This window comes from Nerophis ophidion, linkage group LG23, assembly GCF_033978795.1.
Source record: "Nerophis ophidion isolate RoL-2023_Sa linkage group LG23, RoL_Noph_v1.0, whole genome shotgun sequence".
Lineage (NCBI taxonomy): Eukaryota > Metazoa > Chordata > Actinopteri > Syngnathiformes > Syngnathidae > Nerophis > Nerophis ophidion.
Window position 1 is genome coordinate 2,464,104 of NC_084633.1, and position 20,734 is coordinate 2,484,837.

At 40.5% G+C, this 20,734-nt stretch overlaps 1 protein-coding gene across 3 annotated transcripts in view; it reads right to left on the reverse strand.

Moving 5' to 3' along the window:
* The window catches only part of LOC133541214 (junction plakoglobin-like), a 252,078-nt gene that overhangs the window by 66,970 nt on the left and 164,374 nt on the right, over positions 1-20,734 (reverse strand). The window lies entirely within an intron of this gene.

Below are 20,734 nucleotides of genomic sequence, written 5' to 3' on the forward strand. Positions count from 1 at the left end.
ACTTCAACAAGAAATACATAATAAATTGAAATATCTATATATTTGATAAGTGCTATATAGCCATCTTGTCAAAAATGGGAGGGACACAAGCCAGTGACTATGAAGCGTACTCTCTGAAGACAACATGTACAGAATGTATTTATAAAACAAAATCCAAACAACCTTCCCTAGTCATGGCGCGGGAAAAAAAAAATAACCAGCACAAAAAGTCAACAAACATGTTACATATTACACAACTTGCTCATTGAAATTTGTGAATACTATATTTTAAAAAAAGCCCATCACCATAACAAATTCTAAATTACACCCATTTGAATCCATTGCAAGACATGATGGGGAAAAATGCAAAAAAAAACGCTAGCTACACTAATCCATGTACATAACTTTAGAGTATTTATTCCATGCTTTACAAGTGCTCAATATGGCCACGGCAGCACGGACAACATCAAGACGATCTGAGAATCCCTCCCAAACGCGCCCCAGGATTTGTTGAGGAGTCGACATTTTGAGGGTAAATCAACACGTGGTCTTCCTACAATTGAACGGCGCCGAAAGGATTACATGACCACAGCGGTGAAATTGTAACAATACAACTTGGATAACTCCTGTCTCAAATGACCATCGATTCAGTTTATTACAATTATTTAGCACTCAATTAATGCATTTTGAATCACCCTGTATATCGTAATTTGGCATGCAGATGGCTTTCGGCCCCCGGCCAAATTTTCTTAGTTTAATGCGCGCCCCCCGCTCCCCCCCAGTCAAAAAGTTTGGACGCCGCTATAATAAAGCGTTCGTACGCACAAATCCAAGCACATTTCTTTGTTACGTAGCAACCACCTTGAAATTGACGCTTGTTTGATTATTCAATTTATTATTACAATACAGGGGATGGATGGAGGTTAATCAGTAATGGCACTTTTTTACATGAACTGTTACCCAGCATCACTTCAGCCTGTCGCTAAAGTATCCACAGCCTGTAGAAATGTACGTACATCAGCTAGGAAGTTGCCGTTGAGCATAACACATTTTCACGTCACCGTCTGTCTTGGTAAATCTCATCTTTGCCGTGAAAGACGGCATACGTCAGGTTTTTGGGCGTGAGCAAGTTCGTTACATGATGTCCAAGGTCTCTGACAAGGACCTTGCGGAACCTTGGTCTTTACTTTTAGAACCTTGGTCTTTACTTTTAGTCTGGCGTGGAGGAGGGCCCAAAGGGATGCTTTTGAAAGCATAGAGAAGAAAATGCTGAAGAGGGGTAGGCACAAGGACACAGCCCTGCTTTCCACCACTTTTGACATCAAAAGGCTGGGAGATACCGCCCTCATACTGAATAATTGCCCGCATGTCCTCGTGGAATGATCTGATTATAATTGGCACCTTTGGGGGGCATCCGGTAAGTAATTCTATTGAAGAGCCCTTCTCTGCTGACCATGTCAAACACTTTGGTAAAGTCAATAAAGGCAATAATTTTACTATAATTTTACTCCACATTTCTATTGATGTGCTAAAAGTGTTTATTGACGCTTCTGGCATTTAGATGTTTTATTTTTACCTCTTGTTGGAAAAAAAATTGTATTGAGTATCAAGTCGTGTTTCCTTTGTGCTTGATTTTAGATGTTTGAACAAAATTAGGGAATTTCAATATTTTCGATTTTAGGAATAGCGAATGTGTGTATTCTTTAGAAGTGGCTTATTGTCCTATTAGCCCTGTTTGTGGTATGCTATTCATCTAGTCTAGGGGTGTCAAACTCATTTTAGCTCAGGGGCCGCATGGAGGAAAATCTGTGCACACCGGACTATTAAAATCAGGGCATTAAAATTTAAAAATAAAGACAACTAGAGATTATTTTCTTTGTGTTATTTTGGGCAAAAATAGATCAAACACATTCTGAAAATATTAAGATAAAAATATTGAAAACGATACCGGCAGAGGTAAGGTTTAGATCTATGAAGGAAAGACGAAAGTGAATTAATGTTTATAAGGGAATAATTTTACATATGCATTCCGCAGCCTCAGGAGCAGAACCTCTATGTTCTTGAACAGCGTCTTCCCTCAGGCCATAAGACTCTTAAAGGCCTACTGAAACCCACTACTACCGACCACGCAGTCTGATAGTTTATACATCAATGATGAAATATTAACATTGCAACACATGCCAATACGGCCTTTTTGGTTTACTTAATTGCAATTTTAAATTTCCCGGGAGTTTTTTCTTGAAAACGTCGCGTAATGATGACGTGTACGCTTGACGTCACGGGCTGTTAAGAAATATGAGCGCTGCGCACACACACAGCTAAAAGTCGTCTGCTTTAACCGCATAATTACACAGTATTTTGGTGATCTGTGTTGCTGAATCCTTCGCAATTCAATTAATATTGGAAAAGTCAAAGTAGAAAGATGGAGTTGGGAAGCTTTAGCCTTTAGCCACATAAACACACGGTGATTCCTTGTTTAAAATTCACGGAGGTGAAACTTTACTATGGATCACAGCGAACATGGATCCCAACCGAATGTCAACCAGCAGGTTTCGGTGAAAAAATTGTGGTAAAAAGTTGCTTCTTACCGGAGATCAGCTGAGCTTGTGCCGCCCATAAAGCTGCCGTCGACTTCTCTGAGACACTGGCGTCAAGACACCCGTGGACACACACCTCTGACTATCAGGTACTATTTAAATCACTAAAACACTAGCAACACAATAGAAAGATAAGGGATTTCCCAGAATTATCCTAGTAAATCTGTCTAAAAACATCTAAATCCGTCCCAATGCAATCGCGTTTTTTTTTTTTCTAGTCCATCGCTATCAATATCCTCAAACACGAATCTTTCATCCTCGCTCAAATTGATGGGGAAATTGTCGTTTTCTCGGTCCGAATAGCTTTTTTTGTTGGAGGCTCCCATTAAAAACAATGTGAATATGTGAGGAGCCATCAACATGTGACGTCATCGTTTGCGACTTCCGGTAAAGGCAGGGCTTTTTTGTTAGCACCAAAAGTTGCAAACTTTATCGTGGATGTTCTCTACTAAATCCTTTCAGCAAAAATATGGCAATATCGCGAAATGATCAAGTATGACACATAGAATGGACCTGGTATCCCCGTTTAAATAAGAAAATCTCATTTAAGTAGGCCTTTAATCATAATAATCCCCTCAATTCCCCCCCAAAACGGATTAAGTCGCTGGAATATAAAGACAATATAAAATACATCCATAAACGTGAATGCATATGCAAAAGTGCAATATATTTATCTGTACAGTAATCTATTTATTTATATCTGCACCTTATTGCTCTTTTATCCTGCACTACAACGAGCTAATGCAACGTAATTTCGTTCTTATCAGTACCGCAAAGTTCATATTTGAATGACAATAAAAGGAAGTCTAAGTCTAATCTAAAAAAAACAAACATATTTTGTATTTTTTTTTCATGAGGTAAGTAACATTTATGACAACCTTTTCAAAACAATATAGAATGTGAGATATAACAGGATAATGCATACATTTAACATTAAACAGTTTTAAAAAAGTGAGACCCCAAAAATGTACTGTGAGACCCCACGTTTGATAATTCCTAGCGCCAACACTGATGGAGTATTGTTGCATGCAAAACAGCAGCAGGTGGCTGTGGCCTGCCGGCCGGTTCTAAAACCAGTCAAATATCGTCCCGGGGGCCATAGATAATTAATTTGCGGGCCGGATCTGGCCCACTGGCCTTGATTTAGACACATAGGATCTAATTCTTTAGTGCAGGTGTGTCCAAAGTGCGGCCCGAGGGCCATTTGTGGCCCCCAGCTAATTTGTTAATGGCCCCCGGCCCATTCTAAAAAATACTATAATAAAAATTGAAAACATAAAAGAATGTAATAAAAGAGTAAACAGTGACATGTAACAAGAAAAAGTTGCAATGTTGACACTAACAACACAAAGCTGCCATGCGGACTGTTATTGACCTGCTGAAGGCTCCATTTACTTCACTGGAACAATTTCACTTTCAAATATTTTGGGGGGATAATATTGCATATTTTGTGTGAAACAAAGTTTTCTTTCACAAACAAAAAAGTATGACAAAAATTATACAATCTTATAATCAAGAGATCTACGGACTTAAGCGTTAAAAGTAAAAAAATATAAATATACACTTGGCTTATTTTCAACACTTATTCTTTTTTTATTGTTTTGAATTATTGACCTATTTAGGGTTCTAATTACTTCACGTCAAATATTCCAGTTTGAAATGTTTTGGGGGAAAATGTTGCATAGTTTGTGTGTTTGCCATATAAATAAGGGTTTTGACATAAAGGCCATAAACATAAAAAACTAAATTTAAAAATTGTTATAACGACAGACAGACCTGAAGTTGATCTTGAGATTCAAGCGTTAAATGAAAAAAATATATATATATTACTTATTTCTAACATTTTTATGACTGAGACCCTTCCGGAGACCGGGGACCAAACTTGAGGAAAGCCATAAAGGTAAAAAAACAACAACTATTGTATTGCTTTTAAAAAAGAAAATTATCAAAATGGCCCCCACATACTTTGATTTTTAAGTCTGCGGCCCTCAGTGAAAAAAGTTTGGACACCCCTGCTTTAGTGTCTTTGTTGTCAAGCACTTTGTCTTCTTGACGTCTCCTGTTTAACTTGATGTTTTGTATTGTACTGGTATTGGTCCAAATATGTTGTATTTCCTTAAAAGACCTTAATTTCACTATAAATTCCCTGTCTGTGATTGCTCAAGACAGTTAAACTGAACTTAATTTCCCTTGTATTTACCTTATATTTCTAAGACGTATCAAGGTGCATCCTACAGGCACTTATTATTACCTCTTTGCTATCTTCCACAGTTGGTTGGTTGAAGTTTATTCGAACATGTATACACTAAAGGCATTTTTGTTTTTTTAATGCCATATCCCTTTTGCCTGGAGCTTTTTGACTTTTTTTTTTGCTGTCTTTTGCTAGTGTCTACCATTTTGCAATAATGGGTTTGCTGAACATTAAAGAAAACTCTTGCTGCCACAACACCTGTATCTTTGCGTTCTGGGCTCCTGCTCACCAAAACGTGATATTTCACTTGTTTCTAACGGCTGCATTAATTTTCAATTGAATCATTTGCAGTACTTGTGATTGTTTCAATGTCATTGCGACTTTTTCTGCAATCCTTCAACGTCCCCGCACATTTTGGCCAATCACTGTAATGTTCTCATTTCCTGGTATACATGTCTTTATACATTTAGTTATATTATTCATGCAGTTTGTCCACGGTAAGGCAACTAAGCACAAATTGTCATGTGCAATGTCAACATAAAGAGGCACGATTTACACAAAAGAGATGTTGATGTGTGATGGTAATCCAAATATATTTTTAAAACTGTTCCCAATGTGTTGCAATCAAAAAAGCAATAGAAATTAACTTAATTAAAAACATTTAAATAACAACAGATACGATTATAAAATTAATGGAAAAATAATAAAAACATCAGTTTAAGAAAAAAATAAGTTAATTAAATGAAATAAAACAAAAGAAACAGGGGACACAGAGTGCCAGAGAATAAAAGTGTTTTTTAAGACGAGACTTAAAACATTCGGCAGTGGGGGACATTCTGACATAAGGGGGGGCAGAACATTCCATGGTTAAGGGTCCACAAAAGAAAAGGCCCCTATCCCCCTAGTCTTAAATCTCGTCTTAGGAAGCAGAAGTCGGAACTGGCACTCGGACCTCAATGCGAGAGTTGGAGCATACATTAGATGGGGTTTTGGGTCTACTTTGGGGCAAGTCCATTCAAAGCTTTAAAAATAAACAGTAACATTTTAAAATTATGTGTTGCATGACTTTCCTACTAAAAATAGACTTACGTTCAAATCCAGAAAATTGCGTATTTAAGTAAACATTTTTATGTTTTAAAGCATCAGTGTCCAAACTATGGAAACTCTTCAATTTGGCCCGCGAGACAACATGACTTCAACAAGCAATACATAATAAATTTAAATATCTGGCAATTGATAAGTGCTTTATATAGCCGTCCTGTCAGCAGCAGGAGGGACACAGGCCAGTGAATATGAAGTGTACTTTCTAGAGACAACACGTACAGAATTAATTTATATAAGCCAATCCAAACAACCTTCCCTAGTCATGGCGCAGGAGAAACATGTTTAACCAGCACAAAAAAAATCAAGAAACATGTTAAGTATAACGACCTGCTCACTGAACTTTGTGGATATTATATTAAAAAAAGCCAACCACCATAAAACATCAGAAATTTCACCCATTTGAATCTATTGCAAAGCTTGAAGGGGGAAAAATGCAAAAAAAAAACGTCTTTCCACAATTATTCATGTTTGGTGCATTTTAGCTGCTCGATATTTTTGATTGATTAGAAAACTTTAAGGAAGTTGTCACCTACTCTTAATATTCAATTCTAATAATTATTAACTTTATATCCATTATATTAATATATTATGTAAACATATATACGTATAGGATATATATATATATATATATACATATATATAAATGTGTATATATATATATATATATATATATATATATATATATATATATATATATATATATATATATATATGCTTAATTTCCTTACTTTGGACAAAATACATATATCATATATCATATATATATATATATATATATATATATATATATATATACATATATATATATATATATATATATATATGTATATATATGGAATATAAATGTATAAATACATGTAAACTAGGAAATGAGAAGTGATTGGCCAAAATGTGTGGGGAAGTTGCAGAAAAAGACGTAATGACAGAGTAAAAAAACAAGTCAATTCAATCAAATAAAAGAAAAGACACAGGGAACCACATAACTCAAGCTGATTTAAAAGCCAGGAAATAAAAGTGTTCTTAAGACGAGACTTGAAACATTCAGCAGTGGGGGACGTTCTGAGATGAGGGAGGCAGAACATTCCATGGTTAAGGGTCCACAAAAGAAAAGGCCCTTGTCTCCCCTCGTCTTAAATCACTTCTTAAGAACCACAAGTCAGAACTGACATTCGGACCTCAATGCACCAGTTGGAGCATACATTGGATGAGGTTTTGGGCCAGTCCATTCAAAGCTTTAAAAACAAACAGTGACATTTTAAAATTAGTTCCAAAACAAACAAGAATCCAATGCAAGGGAATTAAAATTGGGTTTATATGCTTCCTTGTTTTGGTTGCATTAAAAGTCGAACCGCAGAGTTCTGGACTAACTCAGAAACATCAATAAAGTACTATCTATCTAGTATGAAAGTGCATAGTTACTTATTCCAGTGTGGAGGGCATTACAGTAGTCCAGGCGTGATCAGATAAAAGTGTGCATGACCTGGCAAAATTGTTGAAAAGATAAAAAAAAGATTTGCTCTCTGGTAAAAGTCAAAGATGATAACAACGGCGTTGATTTAAAACCACTGTCTCTAATGACACAAAGGCTGGTAGCTAGGGGACGAACAGAGCATCTGAGAAAGTCCAAGTGTAGCAGAAGGTCATTGTTGCCTAGCAACACAACATCAGTTTTCCGTCGTTAAGCTATAAAAACAAATTCTGAGCCAACCAGTCCTTAATGTCTTTTAAGCACTCGAGTAGGGTTTTCAGGGGGGAATTTTTTGAGCTTATCGATATATTTGGTAGTGATCTGCATCAAAATTATGATAGATGCCATACTTAAAAAAAATTCAAACAGCTGGGATTATATAAAGGGCAAACAGGATGCGCCCAAAATGTTATCTTTGGGGGACTCCACAGTCAAAGGTGGCGTTGGATGAAGCAGAGTTACCCAGTCTTATAGAGAAGTTTCTCCTTGACAGGTCAGACCTGAACCACTCCAGAGTAGTGTCCCTAACACTCTTTCAGTCAATCCAGATCAAATAATTGTGTGGTCAACTTTGTCAAAAGGAGCAGTCAGGTCTAAAAGCAGTAAAATGGCTCAACCACTAGAATCAGTCATTAAAAGCAGGCAATTGCAAACCTTTAGGAGTGCAGACTCTGTGCTGTGGAAAGCTTTGCAACCCGAGTGGAAAATATCAAAATGTCACAGTAACCTGACAAAGGCTGCTTCTGCGAAAAAACACTTGATTCTGAAATCTTTGATATAAATAAGAGCTTTAAAACTTGCTGATAATTGGGAAAAATTAGATTGGTGTTTTTAACAAATATTCAATGGCTTCTTTTTAAATAAGGAAGGAACAACACCAAAAAGTAGGCTGCTGTTGACGATATCCTTTACACAAGGGCCAATAGTTGCCAATACTTTCTTGAAAAAGACAGGCGGGACAGGGTCAGTGGGAGAACAGCTAGCTCTCAGTTTGCTAATCAAGTCGGTGAGCGTTAATAGTGACACAGGTTCAAACTCATTAAAACCTTTCAAACAATTTGTTGATGTAGCAAGATTAAAAGGGGGCGATATTTTGGCTCAGACACTAGCAACCTCATTGTTAAAAAAGTGCAAGACACTCTCACAGGTCTAATATGACATTTCCAGATTAGTGGACTGGGATATCCATCATCCCATCCATCCATTTTCTACCGCTTGTCCCTTTTGGGGACGCAGGGGGTGCTGGTACAATCTCAGCTGCATTCGGGTGGAAGGCAGAGTACACCCTGGCCAAGTCGCCACCTCATCACAGGGCTAACACAGACGGACAGACAACAGTCACACACTAGGATATTTAAATAGAACCATTTGTTTTAATCTGCTTTTTGCAGATGATGTGGTCCTGATGGATTCATCTGGCCAGGATCTTCAGCTGTCACTGGATCGGTTCACAGCCGAGTGTGAAGCGACTGGAATGAGAATTAGCACCTCCAAGTCCGAGTCCATGGTTCTCGCCCGGAAAAGGGTGGAATGTCTTCAGTAATGCGGACGTTGTACCGATCCATTGTGGTGAAGAAGGAGCTGAGACGGAAGGCAAAGCTCTCAATTTACCGGTCGATCTATGTTCCCACCCTCACCTATGGTCATGAGTTTTGGGTCATGACCAAAAGGATAAGATCACGGGTACAATCGGCCGAAATGAGTTTCCTCCGCCGTGTGGCGGGGCTCTCCCTTAGAGATAGGGTGAGAAGCTCTGTCATTTGGGAGGAACTCAAAGTAAAGCCGCTGCTCTTCCACATCGAGAGGAGCCAAATGAGGTGGTTCGGGCATCTGGTCAGGATGCCACCCGAACGTCTCCCTAGGGAGGTATTTAGGGCACGTCCAAACGGTAGGAGGCCACGGGGAAGACTCAGGACACGTTGGGAAGACTATTTCTCCCGGCTGGGCTGGGAACACCTCGGGATCCCCCGGGAAGAGTTGGACAAAGTGGCTGGGGAGAGGGAAGTCTGGGCTTCCCTGCTTAGGCTGCTGCCCCTGCGACCCGACCTCGGATAAGCAAAAGAAGATGGATGGATGGATGGATGGCATTTGTTTTAAGAAGAACGCAGGACTTATGAATGTTTTTTGAGACTGAGAAATACTACATTGTTTCAGCCTTTACAAAATCCTGATACTTTCTCCCAACTGTCTCTAAGGAGTTGATAAGACATTCGTCGCTCATCTTTTTTCCACCAGCACGCCGCCTTTCATGTTGGATCTTTGGTGCATGACTTTCAGAGGAGCTGACATTGGTGCAAATGGAACAAAAGTGTCAATATGTTCAAAGGGATAGGGGCAGGAACACAGCTTTGCTTTACGCCCACAATGATTTCAAAAGTCTCTCAGAAAGAAGGCATCCAACCATGACACGGGCTGTCATGCTGTTATGAAATTTCCGCAAGATGGCAATAAATTTAGGTGGGCATTCACATTTGACAAGGATTTTCCAGTGCAGTTCATGGTTGACGTTGTCAAACGCCTTGGAAAGGTCCATTAAAAGCAGTGTCAAGAGGCTTGTGCGGTTCCCTACACTTTTCCAGAAGTAATCGTGCAACGAAGATCATACCTGTAGTGCTGCGTTCTTACCCAAAGCTGAAATGGGATTCCGAGAGCACGATGTCAGTGCCAGATGTCAAAATTCGAGCGAGCATCACCCTCGTTGGGATTTGACCCACCACAGGAAGCAGTGAAACAGTAATTTCCACAGATAAACTTGTCGCCTTTTCTCCTGTAGATGGTGGTGATGTTAGCATATTTCCATGTAGTGGAAGCTTTTCTGCATTTCCAGCCTGACGGATGAACTTGTGTAGAGGTTTTGTGACGTGGTAACCTCTTTACTTGAACATTTCTCTGAGGATGCCAACCGGTCCAGAGGCCTTGTTGTTCTTTCGGCCGGTCACTACAGAGGCATCTTCATCACAGGTTGGCTTATTTTCTACTGGCTTAGCTACTTATATTGAGTAGCTCAAAGAAGTGCTCCGCCCACCGCTCAAGGATGCGGTGTTTGTTCTTAGGTGTTTTACCATTGGCTAATTTGACAGAAGCAGAGAAGTTTCTAGATGGTCCATATGCACTCTTTACAGATTCATAAAAACTGTGTAGATAATGATTGTCAGCAAACATTTAACTTTCTTTAGCTTTTTTCTGCCACCAATCATTAGGAGCGTTGTGTTTCTGAGCGCAGGGTGGGGTATTGTGATCGTAAGGTGGGGTAAATTGGATTATTTGTCGCGGCAATATGTGTAGAGCACTTTCTTTTGAGCATTGCATGGCTGCTGAGTTCTCATCAAACCAGTCGCTGTGTCTGTGTTTGGTGTAGCCAACGGATGCTGCAGCAGCATCTAGAAGAGTAGAGGATCAAGCAGACCACTCATTTGTGAGACTGGTGGATGCATTGCTGGATTCCTCGACTTTGGTCTTGTTTTTGATGTGAAAAGCAGCCACGGTGATATGCTTCTGTCTTGTTGTCTTTCCTTGTAAGCGTGTAATGCGGAGTAACAATTAGGACTTGACCAATCTACGGTCAATGAAACAATCTGTTCCCCTTCAACGACGGGTGATGGTAACGTCTTTAAGGTCAGATATACGAACAATCACATTAACCATTAAAAACCTTCTCTTGGATCTAGGATGCAGACGTGGGGGTCCCCACATCTGCGGTCCCCTAAAAGGTTTCTCTGTGTATCCCATTGGGTTGAGTTTTTTCTCGCCCTGATGTGGGATCTGAGCAGAGGATGTCTTTATGGCTTGTGCAGCCCTTTGAGACATTTGTGATTTTGGGCTGTAAAAATAAACTTTGATTGATTGATTGATTGAACAAAATTGGAAAAGTCCATGATAAAATGTTTGTTGTGCTTGGAGGTCAATAGATGACCACGCAAAACACTGACTCAGGCTGTCGCAATTTAAAACAGCTCGTTTAAATGAGGAGAAAGACATCAACAACAGCGGTTCATGTAAAATTACGTTTTAACGATCTACACTCTACCTTCTCCACGTCCAATGGTTCTTGGAGTGTTGATGAAAGTACAGCCAGGAGACAACAGTTTCATGAAGGCAGCTAACTCTATGGCATTTATCCAGGTTTCAGTGACAAATGATTTATATAAAGAATGCGGCTTGAGGAAATCTTAAAGGATTAAAGTCTTATTCGTGACTAACCTCGCGTTCACAAGTGCGCACCTTGTTAAGGTCTGTGTGCTGCTGGAGCTGCACCGCTCTGCGGTCGAAAGTTGCAGTTATTCATGACACCTGAACTCCCGGAAGAAGAGCCGCAATACCACAGCTTAAAGGCCTACTGAAATTAGATTTTCTTATTCAAACGGGGATAGCAGGTCCATTCTATGTGTCATACTTGATCTTTTCGCGATATTGCCATAGTTTTGCAGAAAGGATTTAGTAGAGAACATCCGTGATAAAGTTCGCAACTTTTGGTCGCTAATAAAAAAGCTTTGACTGTACCGGAAGTAGCAGACGATGTGCGCGTGACGTCACTGGTTGTAGGGCTCCTCACATCCTCACATTGTTTACAATCATGGCCACGAGCATCTAGAGCGATTCGGACCGAGAAAGCAACAATTTCCCCATTAATTTGAGCGAGGATGAAAGATTTGTGGATAAGGAAATTTAGAGTGAAGGACTAGAAAAAAAAAAAGGCAAGGTTCAGTGAGAGTGATTCAGATGTTCTTAGACACATTGACTAGGATAATTGTGGAAAATCCCTTATCTGCCTATTGTGTTACTAGTCTTTTAGTGAGATTATAAAGTACCTGAAAGTCGGAGGGGTGTGGCCACGGGTGTGTTGACCCAGAGTCTCTGAGGGAAGTCACACAGCTGCAGCAAGACGGAAGCTCTGCTGATGTCTCCGGTAAGAGCAGACCTATTACCACAATCTTCTCACCAAAAACTGCCGGTTGACATTTGGTCGGGATCCATGTTCGCTTGACCGCTCTGATCCATAGTAAAGCTTCATTTTTGGGAATTTTAAACAAGGAAACACCGACTGTGTTTGTGTGGCCAAAGGCTAAAAGCTTCCCTCCTCCATCTTTCTACTTTGACTTCTCCATTATTAATTGAGCAAATTGCAAAAGATTCAACAACACAGATTTCCGGGATACTGTGTAATTATGCGATTAAAGCAGACTACTTATAGCTTGGCTGGGGCTGGAAAGTAATATCCGCTACAACCCGAGATGTCAAACGCACGCGTCATCATACGAGTTATCATACAGCAACGTTTTCAACACGACACTACGTGGGAAATTTAGAGTTGCAATTTAGTAAACTAAAAAGGCCGTATTGGCATGTGTTGCAATGTTAAGATTTTAAAAAGCTCTTCTCGTTGTCCAACAACTGGCACCACCCAAGCGCATATCATGAGACATAGCGACAAAATCACAATCCTGTGGTACATTTTGTGGGGACTTTGTTAATTCTGGAGAAAGTGCCACCCTGGATTTAGGTTTCATTAGTCGACATCCTTGTACTCTTTGAAGTCTGCGTCTCCTGGAGAGGCAACGCCTGGTACCCTGGGATGTCAACCAGGTAAGAGGGTTGCGGTTTGTTTGGGCTGCAACGCTCATAACTTGGACATGAGTCAACAATGTCTTTGATTTTAAGTAATTCCTGATACAAGAAAAAATCTCTCTCATCGTCTCTCATTTACCAACAAATATTACTGATGTAAATCGCTCTCAACAGTTCAGAAATACTCCTAACTTGTGTAAATGAATGTTTAAGATGGACCACAGACTTTTCAACTGTAAAACATACACAGTGAATGTCTGCAGTGTGTGAAGGACAGAGCAGACAGCGGACAACAAGGAACCTTTTGACAACTGAACCACTACTATGTAGAAAGATGATTAAAGGGTTAACATTTTGTGTAAATGCTTGGCCAATCAAAGGAACCAAGGGTGGAAAATGTAAAGGGAAACTTACATACAGTAAAGCTTACATCGCCCCACTAAATGACGATCTGAAAAGGTTACATCGACACTTTCATGTTAAATGTAATTTATCCAGATTGTAAATGATTGATTCTAACTACACAGACATCACACATTTCAAATAAGATCAGATAATCAAATAATCTAAAGGTTATATCCGAGGATCAGCCATCATAACAAATCAATGTTTCTACATACTGTAAGTGGGAACAGGATGTCGCTTGCATACATTAGCGGTTCTGGACATCCAAGAGCCCTAAGCAGAATTTAGCCTTGGGGCTCATGGCTCGTTAGTGATGGATGATGCCCCCCTCTAGTTACCAAGGGACCCTAAAGAGCTACTTAGGTTGCATGTACTGTATAAAGACATGCCTCTGGTTGCATACAAACAAACGAACACAAATGTTTCCTTGATGTGGATACCGTAGTCATACAGTACATGACCATGCACTAAATTAGTTCGATTTCTCAAATAGTTCGGCTGCAACCCATGGAAACACCTTAATCGGATCTCTAAAAGGGGGTGTGTGAACCGGAGAAGGACCCTTCATATCGCGCATGCGCTAGTCTCAACGCACGGGATATAGCCCAGAAGCAGCTACCATTCAATAAAAACATAGGAAACAATTGTAATGAAGATCAGACTGTATATTTGCTTCACAGATTAAATGAAAAGAACATTTTGAAGTGCATCGATGGTAGAAAATAAGAAACTGAGATGTATTGAAGAAGGTAGATAAGTAAAAGGAGAATACCGGCTTAATTCGGACTCATTTACGGTATACAAATGAGATGGAAGAGAATGAAGAAAGTATATATATTCCAAGGCAAACCTTTTCAGGCTGCATTTGTGCACTCTAAACTTATTAACAATAACTATTTGTTCCACACAACTGGCAAGATAGTCCAGAACAATAGCAACCTTCATCTGGAACAGTATTGCCCGGGCATGAACTGTCATTTCCTTAGGATTTAAAACTCCTTTCATCAATCCACAGGTCCTTTAAATGAACTCTGAGATACTCAAAAGTTTTGTTTTCATGATTCTCCCTCCAAAAATTCCTTTGAAAAAACCCCCTCTGGTAATTCTTTGCTTCGGATCTGCATCTATTACGATACATTCTTGGTAGCGTCATGTTCGTAGCGCAATCTAAGCTCATTTCTTGATGCTATCTGCTATGTAACATCAGCATAGCCATTAGAGACATAATATTTCTAATCTGTGCCAATATTACAGCAGACATCACGTACCACAGAGCTAGGCTGTTAACCGGAAAAGCAATATACCGTACTTTTGGAGTATAAATCGCTCCGGATTATAAGTTGCACCAGCCGAAAATGCATAATAAAGAAGGAAAAAAACATCTATAAGTCGCACTGGAGTCTAAGTTGCATTTTTTGGGGAAATTTATTTGATAAAACCCAACACCAAGAATAGACATTTGAAAGGCAATTTAAAATAAATAAAGAATAGTGAACAACACGCTGAATAAGTGTACGTTATATGACGCATAAATAACCAACTGAGAAGGTGCCTGGTATGTTAACGTAACATATTATGGTAAGAGTCATTCAAATAACTAAAACATATAGAACATGCTATAGGTTTACCAAACAATCTGTCGCTCCTAATCGCTAAATCCCATGAAATGTTATACGTCTAGTCTCTTACGTGAAAGAGCTAAATAATATTATTTGATATTTTACGGTAATGTGTTAATAATTGCATACATAAGTCGATCCTGAGTATAAGTCGCTATGAAAAAAACTGCGACTTATAGTCCGAAAAATACGGTATTTATCCACGTTACAAGCAAATATGCCCCCCTCATGTACGGAAGGCACATGGCGCATGACTAATAGTAGCATTAGAGAGAGTGCATGGACGCTTGAACGTCACACAAAGCTGTGAAAATACAAAAAAAATATCTATTTGAAAGATCAGACTAATTTAGTGCATGGAAACGTAGTGATATATTAAACTAACTAACTCATCTAAGTGTTGCTGCATGGTGCTTGAGTGGTTAGCATGTTGGCGCACAGTCAAAAGGGCACTTTGGTGTATAGGATGCATGCATGTGCTACCTGTGAGTGCATGTGTTTTCCCTGGGTACTGCGGCTTTCACCCACATCGTATTGTCCATAGCTGTGAACGTGAGTGTGAGGGGTTGTTGGTGACCTTTCGCCCAAAGTCAGCTAAGATGAGCTCCAGCTCACCAGTGAGGACAAGCAGTATAGAAAATGTGACCCGATGTAGGCATTAGGGCAATATAAGCAAAACACACGTGAAGGATCTGATATACACAATTATATACACTATATTGCCAAAAGTATTTGGCTACCCATCCAAATGATCAGAATCAGGTGTCCTAATCATATGACCCGGCCACAGGTGTAAAAAATCAAGCACTTAGGCAGGGAGACTTATTCTACAAACATTTGTGAAAGAATGGGCCGCTCTTAGGAGCTCAGTGATTTCCAGCCAGGAACGGTGTTGATTTTTTAAAATCAGAAATCAACACCATCCACTCTGAACTGGCCGCCTCCTCACCTACCTCCTCCCCTACCCCCGATCATGCCCCCCCCCAGTACTATCTAACCACCCACTCACCTTCTTCTCCGAAATCAGCACAGCTGACCTATCCTCCATAACTTCTGCTATGAAAGCCTCCACCTGCATCCTTGACCCAATCCCATCCACTTTAGTCATAGTCTGCCTCCCCTCACTCTCACCTCTCATCACCACTATAATTAACTCCTCCCTATCTACTGGCTCTGTCCCTCCTGCCCTCAAGCTGGCTGCCATCACCCCCATTCTCAAGAAACCCGGTCTCGACCCCAACTCGCCCAACAACTACAGGCCCATCTCCAACCTCCCTTCCTCTCTAAAATTCTTGAACGTGCAGTTGCCTCCCAAATCAAATCCCACTTTCACCACAATAACCTATACGAAACGTTCCAAACCGGCTTCCGCTCACTCCACAGCACATAAACTGCCCTCCTCAAGGTGACCAACGACATCCTCCTCTCCGCCGACTCTGGTTCCCTCTCCATCCTCCTCCGCCTCGACCTCAGTGCTGCCTTCGACACCATCAATCACTCCATCCTCCTATCACGCCTCCACTCCTCCCTTGGTTTATCTGGCACTGCCCTCTCCTGGATGAAATCCTACCTCTCTGACCGTCAGCAATTCATCTCAACCAACAATTGCACCTCCTCCACTTCCCCAGTCACCCACGGTGTCCCCCAGGGCTCAGTACTTGGCCCACTACTCTTCACCATCTATCTCCTGCCCCTCGGTCAGATCTTCTGCCACCACGGCCTTAAATTTCACTGCTATGCCGACGACACACATCTATACCTTTCCACCACGACCATCACCACAGCCACCCACTCCACCTGCCTCACAGACATAAAAACCTGGATGCAAAAAAACGTTCTAAAACTCAACTGTAACAAATCTGAAATAATCATCATTGGCCCCGACTCCCTCACTCGCTCCACTCAGGACTTTTCATTAAACATCGAAGGCCCCCTTGTAACTACCTCCACCCACATCCGCAATCTAGGTGTAATTTTCAACCCTACCCGCTCATTCCTCCCCCACGTAAACCACATCACCAAAACTGCATTCTTCCACCTCAGAAACATTGCCCGTCTCCGGCCCTCCCTCACATCCTCTGCTGCCGAAATCCTCATCCACGCCTTCATTTCATCTCGGATAGACTACTGCAACAGCATCCTCTACGGCATCACCTCCAAAACCCTCAATAAACTGCAATGTGTCCAGAACTCCGCTGCCCGCCTGCTCACCCGAACCCGCTCCAGAGAGCACATCACACCTGTCCTCCATGACCTCCACTGGCTGCCTGTCAAATACAGAATCACCTTCAAGGCACTCCATAACCTGGCTCCACCCTACCTCTCTGACCTCCTCCAGCCACATGTCCCGTCCCTGGGGCGACAGGGCCTTCTCCGTGGCTGCCCCCTCTCTCTGGAACGCTCTCCCCAGGCACATCAGAGATGCCTCCTTCCTTCCTACCTTCAAACCCACCCTAAAAACTCACCTGTTTACATTAGCCTTTCCAAATTGACCCTGCCCTTAGTGTTTCTTTATTTGTTTTCTTTCTCTCTTTTCTTGCTTGCTTATTTTAGTTTTATTTTCTAATAAAGTTGTTTTTATCCTCCCTCCCCCTCTAGCCCCCCCCCTACACACACACACACACACACATGTAAAGCGACTTTGGGTACTTAGAAAAACGCTATATAAATCCCAGATATTATTATTATTATTATTATTATTATAGGATGCCACCTGTGCAACAAATCCAGTCGTAAAATGTCCTTGCTCCTAAATATTTCAAAGTCAACTGTCGGCTTTATTATAAGAAAATGGAAGAGTTTGGGAACAACAGCAACTCAGCCACCAAGTCGTAGGCCACGTAAAGAGAGAGGGTCGGATGTTGAAGCGCATAGTGCAAAGAGTTTGGAATTATGGTGTGGGGTTGTTTTTCAGGAGTTGGGCTTGGCCCCTTAGTTTCAGTGAAAGGAATATTGAATGCTCCAGGACAGTGGTCCCCAACCACTGCGGCTCAATTGGTACCGGGCCGCGGAAGAATTTTTTATAAATTATTTTTATTTTGTATTATTATTATTATTTTTGTTTTTTTTATTAAATCAATATAAAAACACAAGATACACTTACAATTTGTGTACCGACCCAAACCCCCCCCCCCCTTTTCATGACAAAAATCAATAAATTAAATTAAAAAAATAGATAAATAACCCCCCGCAGGACGAATTATCAAGCGTTGACCGGTCCGCAGCTACAAAAAGGTTGGGGACCACTGCTCCAGGATACCAAAACATTTTGGACAATTCCATGCTCCCAACCGTGTGGGAACACTTTGGAGCGGGCCCCTTCCTCTTCCAACATGACTGTGCACCAGTGCACAAAGTAAGGTCTATAAAGACATGAATTAAGGGTTATGCTGTGGATGAACTTGACTGGCCTGCACAGAGTCCTGACCTGAACGTGATAGAACACCTTTGGGATGAATTAGAAGGGAGACTGAGAGCCAGGTCTCAACCACCATCAGTGTGTGACCTCGCCAATGCGCTATTGGAAGAACGGTCCTATAAACACACTCCGCAACCTTGTGGCCAGCCTTCCCAGAAGAGTTGAAGCTGTAATAGCTGCAAAATGTGGACTGACATCATATTGAACCCTATGGGTTAGGAATGGGATGGCACTTCAAGTTCATATGTGAGTCAAGGCAGGTGGCCAAATACTTTTGGCAATATAGTGTATCTTGCAAGGCAGGGAACACTGAAATATCCAAACAACACGAGCACGTCTAATGGATAACACATCTGCACTACACAAAAACAATAGCATATGCTTCAGATAATCACATCTCCATCCCGTCACTGCCCATGTTGAAACTTGTATGTTTGTACAAGCATGTAGTTGATTAACTGCCTTTCGTGAGTGTTTCATCAGCTGTTCCGTAAATGTAATCAAAGTAATATCAGCTATGGTTCACTTGATATTAGACATTAACAGACTGACTCATGTTTAATCCAAATACTCCTCCTTCCCCCTTTGTTTTCACGTCATTTAAGTGGTGTCCAAATTCTCCGTCAGGCAAACAGGAAGGGCCAAGTGTTAGAGCCGCAGAGCCCTCTAAATGAAGTGAGCTCTGGGACATTCTTAGGAGATCGAGTGAGAGAAATTTCCAACATTACACGACGCCTGCTGAAAACGGTGGCAGAAAACAAACAAAGAGAAGCCTCCATATGCAAATAATACGCTTAATTATTATAATGACGCTCATGGTTTTGATCAGATGTTCCTATGTTGTTATACTCCACGTCCATATTGGCTATTTTTAAATAGTTTGTTGTAGTGTTGTCCCCATGCCAGAATGTATTTCGATACTTTTTGGTACTTTGATACTTTTCTAAATCAAGGGGAGCACAAAAAATAGCATTATTGGCTTTATTTGAACAAAACATCTTGAAGGTATATTAAACATATGTTTCCTATTGCAAGTTTGTCCTTAAATAAAATAGTGAACGTACAAGACAACTTGTATTTTAGTAGTAAGTAAACAAACAAACGCTCCTAATTAGTCTGCGGATATATGCAGTAACATATTGTGTCATTTTTCATTCTATTATTTTGTCATAATTATTAAGGACAAGTGGTAGAAAATATAATTATTAATCTACTTGTTCATTTACTGTTAACATCTGCTTATTTTCTCTTTTAACATGTTCTAGCTATATTTCTGTTAAAATGTAATAATCACTTATTCTTCTGTTTTGTGGATACTCCACATTAGTTTTGGATGATACCACAAATTTGGGTATCAATCTGATACCAAGTCCTTACAGGATCATACATTGATCATATTCAAAGTCCTCATGTGTCCAGGGACATATTTACTGAGTTTATAAACATGATATACATTTTTAAAGACGAAAGAAAATGTAGTGACGCCAAAAAATATCGACGTAATCATAATAGGTATCGACGAGATAGGCTCTTGTACTTTATATCATTACAGTGGATGTTGGGTGTGGATCCATCAATGGCATTTGTTTACATTTTGACGCCGGTGAGCTACGGTGTGTACTGAAGCATGTTTAGCTATTCCTTGTCCTGCTTGGATGATACTTGTAAGAAACGTACTTTATTTGTCGCCATGGAGGTGAGGATTAGTGATTTAGAAGTCGCTAAAACACTGCCGACTGCCGATTGACTTTAGCCATGTCTTAAAGCACCTCTTCCTGAGGGTGTTTCAGTGTTATAACTTCACTTTTATCGTTAGTTTTTTAGCTAAAATGTGTCCGTTCTCCCTTTTCTGTCTACACACTGTGTCTGCTTGTAAGTACTCTGTGATTGTGCGCTGCCGAACATGATCCTCTGCTTGTAAACCAGCAATGACACGACAGTGACGACGACGGGGTACCGGTACTTTTTTGAGACGGTAAAGAACCGAATATGATTCATTAGTATCGCGGTACTATACTAATGCCGGTATACCGTACAACCCTAGTTTGTTGTATTGTTTATTGATCGAGTTCCTGTATATTTAGCTAAAATAGCTGTAACTATATCATTTGTTTTATCAAAGTAGAAAGAATAAACCGCTCGTTACAACAAGCCAGCAACGCGGGTGAAGCTACTGTAGGTCATTCCTTCTGAAAACCGCATTCCTTGTTTTCTGCGTCATCAGTAAAATCACATGAAACATGTTTGTGAAAAGTCTGTACGTTACATCCACCCTTTGCCATTGGTGTGTGTCTGGGAACACACGGGACACCAACGTGTAATGGCGTAGCTATCGGATGCATTACAAAACAACAACAAAAAGGTCTGATTTGTTCTTGATGTAGACAA